Source organism: Podarcis raffonei, chromosome 3 (genome assembly GCF_027172205.1).
Source record: "Podarcis raffonei isolate rPodRaf1 chromosome 3, rPodRaf1.pri, whole genome shotgun sequence".
Lineage (NCBI taxonomy): Eukaryota > Metazoa > Chordata > Lepidosauria > Squamata > Lacertidae > Podarcis > Podarcis raffonei.
Window position 1 is genome coordinate 53,604,644 of NC_070604.1, and position 16,390 is coordinate 53,621,033.

Below are 16,390 nucleotides of genomic sequence, written 5' to 3' on the forward strand. Positions count from 1 at the left end.
AAACAATAAATCTGGCATGTGATATTCTAGTGAAAATACCTCCTCCTGAAATGGCAGTTTTCCAAATACCACCCAAAAACAGAACAAAAACAAAACATGATGAAGATATGGTATTTTAACAAAAGCACACAGGGCTGCACCAAGCATAGCCTGAAAACCTGGATAATTCCCAAGATCTAAGCAGCCCAGCTACACTAGCCAACAACAGCAAGATAGAATCTCCTAACAGAAATATAGCTGCACCCAGGAAATACAACTAAGACAGACAAAACAAGCTAACTCAACCCAAAAACCTTAGACAAGTTACAGGGTTAGCACCAACAAGGTGCAGGGATCATGGCACTAATGGAAGTGAAGTTAAACCTTTCCCTGCCCATCTGTGATAAATGAACATTGATCCCAGTGCAGTACGGTCATTAGTCTTCAGAAAAGATCTCCCATTGGTACCAACAGGATCATTTTTGACACCAAACTGCAGGTTGAGAATGTTTGTGCATGTGTTTTTCACTGGAACTGGTGCTGGGGAGAGAAGGGCTAAAACTCTTGATGGGTTGCATGCCTGAATAATATGAGATGGTTGGAGGAGAGAGACTATACAGTAGGATTAAATTTTAAAGCTATTTGGACATGCTAGCCACACATGTAATTCACAGTTTGATTCTCCGTCAAGTGATATGGGAGGAAGCTGGCCTTACCATATTCTTGACATCTACTGGGAAGTGAACAATCCACATACTGCAAGTTTAAGACTGCTTCCCCCATTCCTAATGGGTTTGAAGGTGGTGCTTATGTGGGCGATATCTGCCTCCTCAGTTGGGTGCGTACCAAGTCAGAGATGCAAAGGCTTCAGGGAAGAGGGAGATTCCAAACTGCCCACCCCAAATTATGCTACTGCAAAAACTGAGAACCTGAGAATATAATACTCTTTCTTTGAAAATAATAGGTGAAATGCTTTTTGGAAGTAGCATTGAAAACAAATTGTTAGCACTCCATTTAAAGAAGGATCAGGTATCGGGAGATGGGGAAAGACCTCTGCATAAGAACCACAAGAACCTAGAGAGCAACTGGAAGACAGAGAAAACAATACTGGGTAAAACAAATAGCCTTTCCTACTATAGAAAAGCAGTTTCCAGGGACTGTCTTTGGACTATTAAACAAGCAACAATCTTGTCTGGAAAATGTTTCAGAAGTTGAATACAGATCATGTTAAGATACAGTGGTATCTTGGGTTACATACGCTTCAGGTTACAGACTCCGCTAACCCAGAAATAGTGCTTCAGGTTAAGAACTTTGCTTCAGGATGAGAACAGAAATCGTGCTCTGGCGGCACGGCGGCAGCAGGAGGCCCCATTAGCTAAAGTGGTGCTTCAGGTTAAGAACAGTTTCAGGTTAAGTACGGACCTCCGGAACAAATTAAGTACTTAACCCGAGGTACCACTGTATATGAATCAACAAACTCTTCTTGCAACGTAAAGCTAGGACCAGACTGCTCTTCACTTTCCTCAAATTCTTCCCTCTTCTGCATCAAGTGACATAAAGCCCAATGAATGATTGTCAAACATATACAACCAATGAAAAAACTAACGTGTGTAAGAGAGTGAAGAATCTTCTTCCAATTCATGCCATATTCCATTTTCAGGTGTCCATGAAGGTCAAAATGAAAGTTTAAAATCAGAACTTTCAGATACTGCTCAGAAAAGGAATTTGAGCTATGCTAGTTTTTTCAATGATATATTATTTATACCCAGCTCTCAGAAAATAAGTATGGTTTTAGGATACCAAGGATGCAATCCTCTACACACTTACCTGAAACCAGCCCCAATGAACTCTATGGGTTAAACTCAAGTAAAACCTGCTCAGGATTGTAGTCCTGGTTTTCTATATAGTTAACTTGGATCAGGTTTCCTGGTGTTCTCCATACATTATTGGACAATTCCCAACTAGTTGTTGGGAGTTAAAACAATATCTGAGTTCTGTGTCTGAGCTTACGTACATGTTTGCATATGTTTCAAGCTACCTGGTGGTCTCCAGGGTTACCAAAGCATTCCACTTGGATAGTCTGTGGTAACAGTTATGATATGACAGTTAAACTGTTGTCTTGCCAGCTGGAAGCTTATGTTCTTCCTTCAGCTGCTTATGCATGTTTTCTGCCAACATCAGGTATGGAAAGCTTGAGTGTTCCTGTACATGATCCAGGTTGTTCAATGAGGATCATCCTCAAATATGCATAGGACAGCAGCATTTGTAAAATGTTATGTGTCTATTAAGTTTACGCTAAATACTCAAATTCACTGCTACACATTAATCATGTTTAATTAATGCTTATTTTCTCATCTTTAAAAATGCACATTTAATTTGTTTATGCATTGTTTTGCTCTGGTATACCTACTTTTACACTTAGTTAATAAAAATCTTCCTCTGCTTACTAGATCAGTTTTCAACTTTTATTTTATTTTCCCCTTACTTTTCCGACTGACAAAGCCAAAGATGTTCTTAATTTTTTTTAAAAAAAAAATATTTATCAATACCTATTTAATCACTGAACAGCTAAAAGAAGAATATACATACTTGAAGCAAGCAGGAAACTACCAAACCAGTAGACACTGTCCAAACTTTGCTCAGATTTTAACTGAGGAGAAACTGAGCATAGCATCACTGGACCCAATACTTCCACAATGTCAAACACCAACTTATTTTTATACACTATTATTTTCATTTTAGCTATTATACCCCATGTTTTACACAATAACACCTGTGGTTTGTATAGGAGGATTCATTCTATTTGCAGCATAGTGGACATAGTGGACACCTCTGCTAACAGGAGAGGGGAGCCAACATGCATCCATTTCCCAACCTCTGTTAGCTACCCTCACTACCTCCCATGCTGTTCTAGAGGACTCCTATATAGAAAATAGAGTAACACCGGGTCAGGGTGGGGTTGCAGAGGAGACTCAGAATCAGCTAAAATTTCCTCCCATTTCCATTATCAAAGATGATTCCTGGATCAGAAATCCTTAAATTTAAGGACCACCTACCTACAGAGCCCTAGACACGCTTCAGGGAGCATAACCAGAGCAGGTGTTGCTCTGCCTACCTGGCAGATGGGCAGACGCAATATGATCTTCTGCCTTCCTCAAGCTATCAGGGCCTGCTCATTAAAGTGTAAAATACGTACTGCCTAAAGCCAGCAAATTATTTTTAATTGGGGGAGGGGGGATATAAGGGGCCACAAAATCCTTTTGACATTGCAGCTTCATAGGAAGGAGCCCATTGGAACAGCCAAATTAAAAACTTTGAAAAATTAAATGACAAGTGGAGGGGGGGCAGAACTTGCCCATAAGGTAACCTACCTGTAAGGTAGCTCTGTGGCAAACAGGAATTCAACATGTCTGAGTCTTTTCTGTTACAGAAATTAAATTATAAGAAAAGTTTCACCCGCTGACATTCTTTCTGACTGTTAAACATTCTATTACTCATGTGTAGCTCCCCCGACTTATATTTGGACACTCCACCCCACCTGCAAGAGAAGATATATTTGGTGGGACTGGATTTCACGGCCAGATATAGAAATGAGCACTTTACTCATACTATAACCCCAGCGTAATTTGTAGTCCCTGCAAAAGGGTGGTATCCTGGGAAATGGAAATGCAGTTTAGGGATCCAGGCTGGTTTCTGTTAACTCATTCCCACCCAAGGAGTGTTTCCAAGATATTCAGCTCTGGCAAAGGACAAAGGGTTGTTGTGGTTCAGTGTCATTCATGCCATTCTTGTGTAAGTAACTGTCAGAGTTGGCAGCTGGTACAATCAAGTGTCTTGCTGCTGCTGTGTTCCTTGAGGCTTCTATACTGCCACCACAACCCAAATTCACTATAAAAAAAGAAATGCACAAGCTTTAAGAATATGGAGAGTGCAATTGATTACTATTATTTGAATTCAGGAATCTATTCCTCAGTTCAGGACAGCTAGTGACACTACAGCTGGTTTTGCCTTTCTTTGGCTTGTGAGACATCATGCTCAGTTGTGCTGTCTGCTTGCGGCACACTGTAGACGAGATCATGTGAATTCTTTAGGCAAGGGTGGGGAAGAACATTAATGTGTAAAGGATACTTGTCATGATGCAGAGAGCTGGCTCCCTAGAAGAACCTCTCCTCATATCCAGCCCTTAGATTTTTATGAACCATATGTCACATTCATAATAAGGTTCTACAACCGCTTGCTATGCATCATCATCCTAAAATAGTTTCCTACTGGCAGTGTCACCTTCCTGAAACCAAAGTCTTCCCCCGAGACACAACTCATGTTAGAAATTGCTATAGTACTCAACAGAAATACTGAAGAAAATTGAAGAGAATTGAAATCACAAAATGATAGAGATACCAGTATTAATAATGTGATCCAACAAGTTAATAAGCTACCTTTCACACCCTTTATATTTGGATAGAAATAAATGTCAGCAACAAGACAGGACAGATGATGCATACCTAAGCAATTACTATCACACCAAAAGATTTGTTCTACACATAAATCCCAGAGAAATAAGATTAAGCCTATGCAATTTTTAATATTTAGCCCGGAGAAGAACAGTAAAAATTGAAGCATAAGCCTACTTACTGAGAAAGCTATGAAATGAAAAGCAGACATGCTTAGTTCATTGCATATACTCTTGATGAATTCCATGGGCAACTGTCCCATGTGCTGACCTACATATAATGTGCATTATTTTTTCCCTCTACTTAATTTTATTTACACAAGAAATTAATCAAGCCTGATTCAAGCACTGCCAAGCCCATTAGCAGCCATTATTTAGTTTTGTTTAGTCAACTTGAGCCATGCCAGGTTCTAGTGGCAGTGACTGTACCACTAACAGGCCAGCAGCAACTGTTGAGATTAAAGATGCTATTCGTGTAAAAAGGTTATCAGCTCCTGGTTTTGTTTCATGCATGGTGACAATATAATAAAACTTAAAAGTTAAATTATAAAACTAAATTATATAAACTAAAAAAGTTAAATTATAAAACATGTAGAAGAAATTATCAACAGGAGTTTGTCAAAACTCATCCATAGGAGCCATATTCCACTATAAACAAAAAGTTTAACATACACAGAAGAGGAAATTAAATTAAATGTATTACATATTGGTTTCACCTATAATTATGAGCCTAAACGGAGTATGTACAGGTAACTCAACATCTTTCTGTTTGGTTCAACATTCCTATTCACTTTGGTATAAAGTTGGCATTTGACCAGTCAAATATTGTAAAATAGATGCCAAGTATTGAAACCATTAGTTTATTGGAACAAAAAAATACATAAATTGAAGTATATCAATTACAAAAAAATTCTGCTTTGAAGAAGCCTCCAGAATCCAGATGTCCCAAAAACCTTCCAGAGCACCAAGTTACATCATATGGTGATCTTCTCCATAACAAGTGCAATGAATAAAGCTTATGGGACCTAGAACAAAGAATCTCTTAGAATGTGCAGAGTTCTTTTCTGAGGGGAAATCTTTCCAAAGTGCCATTAAGCATGTGCAGGCTGCCTTTCCTTTGAGAAGGGAATGCTTCTTACCTGTCTATACCCTCACCATCAACCTACCCACTTAAAATGGCAGAGGTCACATGGATGCTGTACTGCTTGAAAAGTGGCCTGTAACACTTTTAAAGAAAGCTGGCTAGCTAGCCAACATATCACCCAGAAGATGCTAGCTGCTAGTTACAATAGCTATGCTCTTCCTCCACGGTCAGAGGCACTATGCCTCTGAATACCAGTTGCTGAGAACTGTAGGTGGGTAGTGCACTGTTGAGCTCATGTCCTGTTTCAGGGCTTCACACAGGCATCTGGTTGGCCACTGAAAACAGGATGCTGAAGCAGATGGGCCATTGGCCTAATTCAGCAGACTCTTATTATGTCTTAAGACCAATACACAAACATACACACTGAATCTCACTAAATGCATCCTATGGAATGGTGGCAGCCACCTCCATGGCCCTCCCATAAAGAAGCAGAACGATAGGGAGCAAAACATGTGCTTGTATCTACAACACATGTAAGTACTTCACTGCAAATGCTGACATGAACCCTTCAAACCTGTGAAGACTCTGTGTGTGTGTGTGTGTATTTGCTTGCTGCAAGTTTCTTCCTGAGCATTATGCTCACGTCGAGAGATTCCAGACATTAAGTGAAAGGACAGAAGGGGAAGTTAGGCCATGTGGCCTAAATTGGGAATGGAGAATGAGTAAGTCTTCTGAGGAGAGTTGAAAGGAATAACCAGTCCTATCTGAGAGGCTAGAGTATGCATGTGAGAGTGACCTCCCTCACTCCCACCAAAGTGGGAGACAAAGGTGGTCCCTTGGGTTACAGACGCTTCAGGTTACAGACGCTTCAGGTTACAGACTCCGCTAACCCAGAAATAGTACCTCGTGTTAAGAACTTTGCTTCAGGATGAGAACAGAAATTGCGCAGCAGCGACGGCGTGGCGGCAGCGGGAGGCCCATTAGCTAAATTGGTACCTCAGGTTAAGAACGGACCTCCAGAACGAATTAAGTTCTTAACCCAAGGTACCACTGTATAGTCCTTCCATTGCTATCATTTTTTTTTTTTTATAAATTTTTTTATTGCTTTTTTCCAGAATCTAAATCCATCATCAATAACACAACAAAAGCGGTTTTACAGAAAGAAAAAGAAATTAAACAAGAAAAAATTCATTTTTCGAAGTCTTTTTTTTTTTTTTTTCATCATCCACTGGACTTCCCCATCTCCTCCATCCCTGCATTCTTTATAATAAATATAAACAGCAAATTAATACCTTGTTTCCTGTGTTTTTGTATTTTCATCTAATTATTCACTCTGAAATTAAAACTTTTCTCAATCATTAACTTTGTTTCTATCAACTCCGAATTTCAATACTGAAGCATATTTACCTCAAACCTTAGCAAATTTTTAACATTCATATATCTTATAATGTTTTTGTAAATAGTCCTTAAATTTTTTCCAATCCTCTTCCGCAGCCTCTTCTCCCAGGTCTCGGATTCTGCCAGTCATTTCGGCTAGTTGCATATAGTCCATCAGTTGTGTGTGCCATTCTTCCAGTGTGGGTAGCTCCTGTGCCTTCCAGTATTTAGCTATGAGAATTCTTGCTGCAGTCGTTGCATATAGAAAGAAGGTTCTGTCTTTCTTAGGTATCCTCTGGCCCACAATGCCCAAGAGGAAGGCCTCTGGTTTCTTCTGAAAGGTATACTTAAATACCTTTTTCAACTCGTTATAAATCATTTCCCTAGTCCTTCCATTGCTATCAGGTGAGCCTTGATGGGAAACAGTGGTAAGCTGAGACTTACACAAGGGCATTCTTGATTTCATGGAACATTTGATGATGGAACTTTTGACCAAGTTCAAACAACAGGCAGTCTATTGACATAACTGTTCTATTAACTAAGATCCCAAGCAGACAGGACTATATTTGCCTTTTCCCTATAAGGATTGTACAACACTAACTACCCCAGCGCACATTCGCACACAAGCACACACTATGACGCCAGAAGGCAACACTCCTCTTTACCTTCTGCTGAATATTCTGCTACCTCCAAGGCTTGAAGTCCATATACGAAGCCCGATGGAATCTATGGACACAGCAGAAGTAAAAGGCAGAGATTTATGTAGATATACAAGATTTACGTCTCAACAGCGCCAAATACCTAGATATCCACTGAGCAGTTCTTTAATAAATAGGCACACCATTTGGAAACATGATAGTTATTAGTCCAAGACTTTCAAGGAAGTTCAGGAGTCACTAAAACAACAAATCGGTAAAGATTATTCTTTGATACTAAACAGAAGTATTTGAGAGTTGAAAGTGTTTGTGAGTGGCTTAACTTCCCAGAACATACCCACAAATAGACACATTTCATTGGCCAAACTTTTGCTTCTGGTTAAACACATTTTGCAAATTTCTGAAACAATTTTTAAAAAAAAAAAACCCTAAAAAAACTTCTTAACAGTGGGATGAGAGTAAACACTATGAGCAATCACTTGCACTTTCAAACCATCTTAAACTCACTGAAAAAAACATCATCTGTATCCACTTCAGTATTGCTGAACTACATGCAGTACACAAAAGCAGTTATGGCTACCTTGAAAATACAACTTACTCAAAAGTTTTTTTTCAAGGTAAGCACTGATAAGATCTTCATTTACCTTTTATGGAATATAAATGAATATTTTCACTTATCCTACTTTTATCACACATGAGCTAATAAGCTCTTTATTTGAGGGGGGGTGATTCAAAATCCTCTCCGTTTATAGCAAGCTAGCTATGTCCCACACAGTACAGGACCACCAGCCAGTTTGACATAGAAGAAAATTCCATTCCTCCTGCCTCAAGGGGAGGGTGAGAAAAGTGGACAAAATATTGTGGGAAAACACTTAAGAACAAATGTATATTCAAAAGTTATCAACAAAAACATAGAAACAGTACTATAAGAAACTAATAAACAGTGGAAATATTTGCATGGATGCAGCAATGACCACAATATCATTCATGATAAGGAGAAGCCTTTCAGACACCAGTAGTTCAGAAACTGACCTGAATCAGAAGTTTATACTAAGTATTTTAAAAAATCAGAATTCCAGGTACAGGTGGCAAAAAATAAATTGCCACTTAAACATTTTCCAAAACAGCACCATTTGCACTATATACTGCAGAACAACTGTAAAAAGGAATGGCTATTTGCAAGCGAGGCTGTCACCTAGGAGTCTGAAGTGTTTCTTCAGTTCTCAGATAAATGCAATCACACCTGTTTCCTAGCCTTTCTGAAGGAAAGTATTACACTTTAAAACTCCTGAAACACCACATTAAAAGTAAAATTAATGCAGTTTTTGAAGACAGGTTACCATCAAAATTAAGAATAATTTCTGAAATATTTATTCAAGCAGTAAATAGAGAAATCTGCTCAAATCAATTAGAAGCAAACAAAGGGATCAGTGTGGAAGGTCTGTATGTATTATCATTGCTCCTACTGTGCTATAAAACTTCATAACAGAACTTATCCCCCCCCTTTAGGGGGCTATGCCAATATACATAGGTAAACAGCTACCATCTCCAATGCTCACTCAGCAAAGGGGAGAAAAATACAAACAGAAAATCCCAAAATGGTGTAAAAAAAACAACAGACAAGCATATAGAATACCTGAAAACTCTGCCGGTACCAAGTAGCCAAGACTTGTACTGCCAATGAAGCCCATAAACTGCCCACACATAGAGGGAGGCAATGAACTAGTGGTACAGCAATAAAACTCCTAACACATTTGCAAAGCCAAGCAGGATCTGTTATGGTTTCAAATTGGATGGGAGACCACGTTTTGAGATTCCTGCATTACAGAGGGTTGGACTAGATGATCATCAAGGTCCCTTTCAACTCTACAATTCTATTCTAACCCCTGTCAACAGGGACATACTCCCAGGTGAGTCACTCAAAGGTGAATCATCTGTCATCAGGCGAATCGCAGGTGGGTGGCCCTATTCACCTATCAAAGTGGTATGAGTAAGCAGAGAGAGGGGAGAAGCCAATTCCCTTTTGCCCATGAAGCTCCTCCCATCTTCTTATTTACCACTCCACAACAACAAAAACAAGCAGGGCAAAATCATAGTCTTTCTTGAACAGCATCATGGATAATAGGGTTCCTGTGTCTCAGATAGCTGTTCAACAGACAGCAGAGTAACAGGTGCAGTATCCCTCGTGGAACTAGCTCAAAGATAGGAACATATTCATCTGCTGCATAACTCTCTGCCATGAAGCTTGCACGGGTACAGCAGTCTGCCTGGAACAAGCAGATTAACAACCACAAAGGGAAACAACCAGGAGCGTGCTGGGCACTGCTGCTCATCGTGGGATGGGTCTCCCATGTTCTCAGCATGGAAAGGGGTGTTGAACAGGATCCTATACCCAGTGTTTTTTTCCTTAAAAAAATGTTTAGCAGTACTCTCATTTTCCTACTCATATTGAAATACTGCCCCTCAACGAGGCCAAACCTAGATTCACAAAATGTTTAGGGGTATGTGTACCCCTGCGTTCCCCCAGAAAAAGCACTGCCTGTACCTGTTGCAAAGCAGTCTCTGTTAGGGCAGACAGAGCAAATAACAGGCAACAGACAGAAAACATAGTTTGTGGACCTGGATGCACATTGCATGTTAAGTATTTCAGAGTGTGTGAAAAAGGGAGGGCAAGTGGTGCTACCTTAGTGCTCAATCAAAACTGATGCCTCTGCACCACCTGGATGGGGAGAGGGGAGGGGGGAGACTGCGGTGACCATGAGCATGTTTCTGCTTAGTAGGGCTATACTGAAGCACTATGTATGTAGCTGCTGGTCGTTCTGCGATCTTCCAAGAAAGGGGGTAGGGAACCTGAGGCCCTCCAGGTGTTTCTGGACTAGAACTCTCATTGTCTCAGACTACTGGCCATGCTGGCTGGGAATGATGGGAGTTACAGTCCGACAACATCTGGAGGGCCACAAGTCCCCCATCCCTGCTTAGTGAGGAGAAGTGTTAACAATGTCCTGAAGTCCCTAGCAATGTTCTGGAGACAAGCTATTTTGTACAAAGTATCCCGTTTCCCAAAACTAAAGTTCACCTTGTGAACTAAACATGCATGGCAAGAGAAATATTGCCCCACACCACTGGGGCTCTAACTATGAAATAAACATGTATAGGTGACAGCCTAAGTATGTTTCTCCCCTGGGCTACCCATGACTCTAGGTTATTTCAGCCTTTCTACCAGTGTATCTTGGCTGTCAGAATGGGCTGCAAACACAATGTTCTGACAGTACCATATTTTTCGCCCTATAGGACGCACTTTTCCCCCTCCAAAAATGAAGGGGAAATGTGTGTGCGTCCTATGGGGCGAATGCAGGCTTTCGCTGAAGCCTGGAGAGTGAGAGGGGTCGGTGAGCACCGACCCCTCTTGCTCTCCAGGCTTCAGGAAGCTATCCGCAAGCCTTGCAAGCCCGGCGGGAGGTCCTGCGGGCTTGCAAAGCTTGCGGGCAGCAGCCTGCAGCCCACAAGCTTGGGGGACAGCGGGGAGGCGCAGCGCCGCCACCCCGCTATTCCCGGACCTGGTCTGGAGGCTGGCGGGGGGGAGAAGCAAGCTTGCTTCTCCCCATCACCAGCCCCACAAGCTCAGGGGACAGCTGCCCCATGGAAGCTAGAGAGGCTGTCCCTGAAGGCAGAAGAGGGAGACGGAGCGCTCCATCTCCCTCTTCTAGCTTGGGGATGGCTGCGCAAACCTGGGGGGGGAAATAAAATTTTTTTCCTTGATTTCCCCCCCCCCCCAAAAAAACTAGGTGCGTCCTATGGGCCGGTGCGCCCTATAGGGCGAAAAATACGCTATATCTAAAGATGGTGATTAATCATGCATTCTGCCTATGTAAGGGTGATTCAGCCAAATCCTATAGTCTCTCAACTGATAGATATTGAGTATAGGATTGTGCCTTAAAAGTCTTTCCAAAAGAAATATAACACCATCACCCCGCCACACAATACTACAGTTCCATTACACATACCATGTAATTGAAAGGACTGTGCATTTTAATTTTTTTCCTACCCTTAAAGGGAAACCAAACATGGAAGACATGCATTGTAGCTCTGAGCAGCCATACGCAGTAAGAAAATAAAAGATGAGGCACTGCTGTGAGGTGGTATACAACTGAGTATCACACAGTAATTAAACTCAATCTGAGACAGCAGCAGGACTGATGCTCATTAAATGTTGCATGACCATTTTTTCTTTAATTTACAGTACTTGCCAGAGAAGTAGCAATAACACCATTAAACCATGGCCTAATAATCTATACACACTAGTATCCTGAACTACATCCTGCTTTTCTTCCCAAGGCCATCCTACATCCTGCATAAAAGCATGATATAAAAACACTGCTTGAAAACAACTAAATAAAGGAAATAAGTCTCACAGCACTAAGGAAACAAATATTATAAATTCTTACACCTGATTACAAATCTTTGTTGTGGAACATTTTGATAGTGCTAAGCACATTATCTGAAATACAAACATCACTTTATCTGTTCCAGTTTTCAGTTTTGGTTTAAAACACTGTAAGTTAGGTTTCATTTGTTTTCCCCTTTCAGTGACAGTTTATATTCAATTTATGTTAATTTTCTTCCATTTATTAAAATTGCTTTTACATTTGACATCAACAGCACCTTGCAGTCTGTAATATATCACTTGTGAATGTTGTTAATGCAGTAAGGAAGAAAGTCACTCTACACATCTGATCTTATGTAAAACTGATTAATACAAGAAAAAAACTGGTGGCTATGGAAACAAGCTCTTTGTGAAGAACACAACCAGCAGGAAGTTATACATGAATGAGACTCATACCATAATTCATGTGTATTTTTGCCATTTCATTTGGGGGCGAGGGGTGGGGAATAAGCTCTGTGACTTAATAAAGAACATGCAAGAAAGCATTGAGCTTCTTGCAGGTGGTTGGACTAGATGACCCTCACGGTCCTATCTAACTCTACAATTCTATGAGGGGGGCATACACACCAAGAATATTCAAAGACATTTTTCCACTCAAAGCGTGCTGAGCACTATAGTTTGTTAAGGGTGCTGGGAACTATAACTTTGTGAGGGGTAAACTACAGTTTCCAGGGTTCTTTGTGGGGCGATGTGCTTCGAATGTGCTTTAAAGGTATAGTGTGTAAAAAAAGCAAACCCAAGGCAGCTCAATCACAAGGAGTGCTTACAGCAACAATTTCCAGCAGTATAGCTGTGTAAGTGTTGTAGCAAAGATCCTTGCAGCGCCTTTAAAGCTATTCTATTCTTTATTCTATTCAGGATAGTAACTGGGCTGGGTGAAGGAGAAATAGATTGGTCTGTTCCTCCTTTACCAGGTCATTTGGTTGGGCTATAATAGCAAACAACAACAACAATTTATTATTTATACCCCGCCCATCTGGCCACATGGATAAAGTTTTTCTTCCTCCTTCCTTCCCGGTCCCCATTTTTCACCAGTGCAGAGTTGCTCTACGGCCGCTACTGCTGTGGTTTGTTCCTTCCATCTGTGCACATGCCTCTCCCATTTTTAAATCATCAGACAGCAACACAGCAAAGAGATGGTCATGGTGTATCAAGCCACACCACAAGCAGTGAGGGTGGCATTCTTTCTCGTACTTGTTCCCTCTGTTGGGATCTCCTCAGCACCCAGTAAGACAGCATTGTCCCATCCCCAGCCAAACACTCTCTTCAGTGCTGCAGAGGAAGAAAACTGGCCAGCTGAAAAGCCTCTAGCTGTTATTACTCCTGACTCTTTGATACCTTTGCTGAGTACAAAGCGTGACTCTGGTGCTTAGGGATCATGATGAAAATCCTTTTGGCTTCAGCTGCCACCACTTCTGTCTCCTAATACCATACCAAGACAAAAAGGTTACTCTCCAGCTGTGTATTTCCAGAGTGGATGGTCCAAGAGGCTCAGAAACCCCTGCTCCATGCTTAGTTGGACCCACAAAGGACCTTGCTATTGAGAGGAAAGTGAGTGGCAGCTGCCTTGCATCTGACACTGGGCAGCTGGAATTGGCTGCCCCTTTGCTATGTGCCACCATCACTGGCCCCTCACCTCAATTCTGTTTCACCACTAGTCCCCATCCATTCCCAGGGAAGTAAGTGCCTGGGGTCTCAAGCCTGCCTCCATCTCTGCTGGTCAGTATGCATCAGAAACACAGAAGGCCACCGAGTGAGAGAACCTCTTCTCCCAGTGTACAGAATTTCTAGCCTGCAATTTGTTTTCACTAGGCAACTTTTAATTCCTAAAATAGACTGACAAAGGAGAGCTGAGTTTTCAGGGCATACTCAACCTGCTCTTCTTATGAGTCAAAGCAAATGAAGAAATTTGTTAGGCTTTACCGTCAAGGTGTCAAGGGAATACATTTTCAAAATTATCCACTTTGTGGGTCATGTGTACCAAAAATATATTTTTTTAATACTTTAAAGCAATATATTTTCATTAACAGAATGTACCACAACCTTTTCCCCCCTGTTACAATACAGTTGGAACTTTTTTTGGAACTAAAGTTATTGAAGAAGCTTGCAAACTCATCATAAAACACCTAGCTTGGAGCAGATTCAGACTTGAAACAAACAAGTCTTTTTTAGGTCAGCTGTTCATGTATTTTATCCAAGGTGAAACCTGAGATAAAATACTGCCTTTGTTTCAGTTCATGAACACCAACAAACAAGGTCAATAAAGGATACATCTTTCAGAAACACAGTTTCAGTTTTTTAAATAAAGTGTGTAATCCTATGCATACTTACATATGAAATCTTTACTTCTGAGTAAATATGCATACTACTATACATCTCGCTGGGACGCAGGTGGTGTTGTGGGTAAAAGCCTCAGTGCCTAGGGCTTGCCGATTGAAAGGTCGGCGGTTCGAATTCTCGCGGCGGGGTGCGCTCCCGTTGCTCGGTCCCAGCACCTGCCAACCTAGCAGTTCGAAAGCACCCTCGAGTGCAAGTAGATAAATAGGGACCGCTTACTGGCAGGAAGGTAAACGGCGTTTCTGTGTGCTGCGCTGGCTCGCCAGATGCAGCTTTGTCACGCTGGCCACGTGACCCGGAAGTGTCTCCGGACAGCGCTGGCCCCCGGCCTCTTAAGTGAGATGGGCGCACAACCCTAGAGTCTGTCAAGACTGGCCCGTACGGGCAGGGGTACCTTTACCTTTTATACATCTCGCTAGCTAGAAAGTAAGCTATATTTGACTGGTCTACCCTAGCCAAAGCTTCTTTCCCTAAACAATTGACTTATGTGATGCTGACAACAATTAAAACAAACAAAAACATTCTTTCCAAACCTTCTGCCATTATTGACAATAGACTGGATACCACTTGACTTGTGAATACTTCGATTCCATAAGATTTTTCAATCTTATCACTGGTTTTTCTTCTCAACAGTTTCTTTATTTAAAAAGAATGGGCCCTTTTCTATGGCAATGGTGTGGATAATTTTTCTAAAATGTACTAGAAGTGCAAAATACTGAAAGCCCTTTAAGTTTCATCCTCAAAAAAATTACTTAATTTCTCAGAAGGGTAAAGTCATTCATCAGTTTGATACATATAGATATAATGCACCTTTACATGAAAAAATACAATCACAAGTAAAAAATGTGTGTTTTTGACATAAACACGCTATTCAGTTTAGTGACTATTCAGTTTAGCTGCAATCCTATGCACATTTACATTTAAGTTCACTGAACTCACAAGGATCTACCAATTAAACTTAAAATTATTCAAACAATTAAGCATGCTTAGATCATGCTGCATATATCAACATTATACTGTTAATGATTTTTGGCAAGTAAAAAGGGGAAATACGTTATGCAGCAAACTGATTAAATGTTTGTCAAGTTATAAAGCTTGGAAGGGACTCACTAAGCATGCTCTCCACAGAGGGTAAAGGTAAAGGTACCCCTGCCCGTACGGGTCAGTCTTGACAGACTCTGGGGTTGTGCGCTCATCTCACTCTATAGGCCGGGAGCCAGCACTGTCCGCAGACACTTCCGGGTCATGTGGCCAGCGTGACGAAGCTGCTCTGGCGAGCCAGAGCCGCACACGGAAATGCCGTTTACCTTCCCGCTAGTAAGCGGTCCCTATTTATCTACTTGCACCCGGAGGTGTTTTCGAACTGCTAGGTTGGCAGGCGCTGGGACCGAGCAACGGGAGCGCACCCCGCCGCGGGGATTCAAACCACCGACCATGCGATCGGCAAGTCCTAGGCGCTGAGGTTTAACCCACAGCGCCACCCGCGTCCTCCCACAGAGGCTAGAAAGCCATTAAACGATGTCCCTTCTCACAGGTTGAATCTGTTAAGTATTCATAATGGGAAGAAAATGCTTTGAAACAAGCAAGGTGAGCAGGACTGCCTGAAGCCTTTCATACTGGATAGCAAAGGGAGCCTATCTGAAGTTTGGTCAGGTTTTGCTTAGGGCCTGTTCACAGTTACGAATCCAGTCAATCTTCACATGAGGAACCTCAGTGTGAATGAGGCTATACATGGAGACTGCAGAATAACTTCCTGAATCTACCAAAGAAATAATTGTAGGTTTCTCACAACGTATACAGTCGGATATTTTTTTTACCAAGATTGGTCCACATGATCCTGTACACACCAGAGATTGTACAGGGGGAAATGAACAGCTGGTAGTCATGTGAGCCAGTTCATAGTGACTTACTCTCATGACTGGCAGAGCAAGAAAGCCATGTCTGTACTTCCAGGAAACCAGTAGTAAAAGATACGGCACTAGGAGTTACAGATTCTCTGTGATAGAAAAGTAAGCTCAAGAGCAGAAGACAAAGTGCATAATGGACACAAAGTTTGAAGAGAG

The 16,390-nt window shown here is 41.4% G+C and overlaps 2 protein-coding genes across 7 annotated transcripts in view; both read right to left on the reverse strand.

Moving 5' to 3' along the window:
• The window catches only part of LOC128410440 (uncharacterized), a 150,559-nt gene that overhangs the window by 96,222 nt on the left and 37,947 nt on the right, over positions 1 to 16,390 (reverse strand). The gene's annotated exons all lie outside the window — the stretch shown is intronic.
• The window catches only part of CDK19 (cyclin dependent kinase 19), a 73,920-nt gene that overhangs the window by 46,766 nt on the left and 10,764 nt on the right, over positions 1 to 16,390 (reverse strand). For 2 of the 6 annotated variants that reach the window (XM_053381677.1, XM_053381681.1), the window contains exon 2: positions 7,556 to 7,616. The exons of 3 other annotated variants lie outside the window; for them this stretch is intronic. The gene's annotated coding sequence lies outside the window, so the exon portion shown is untranslated. Of the gene's footprint in view, positions 1 to 1,806; positions 2,424 to 7,555; positions 7,617 to 16,390 lie in introns of those variants that run through there. One more of the 6 variants, XM_053381679.1, reaches the window with a different exon arrangement.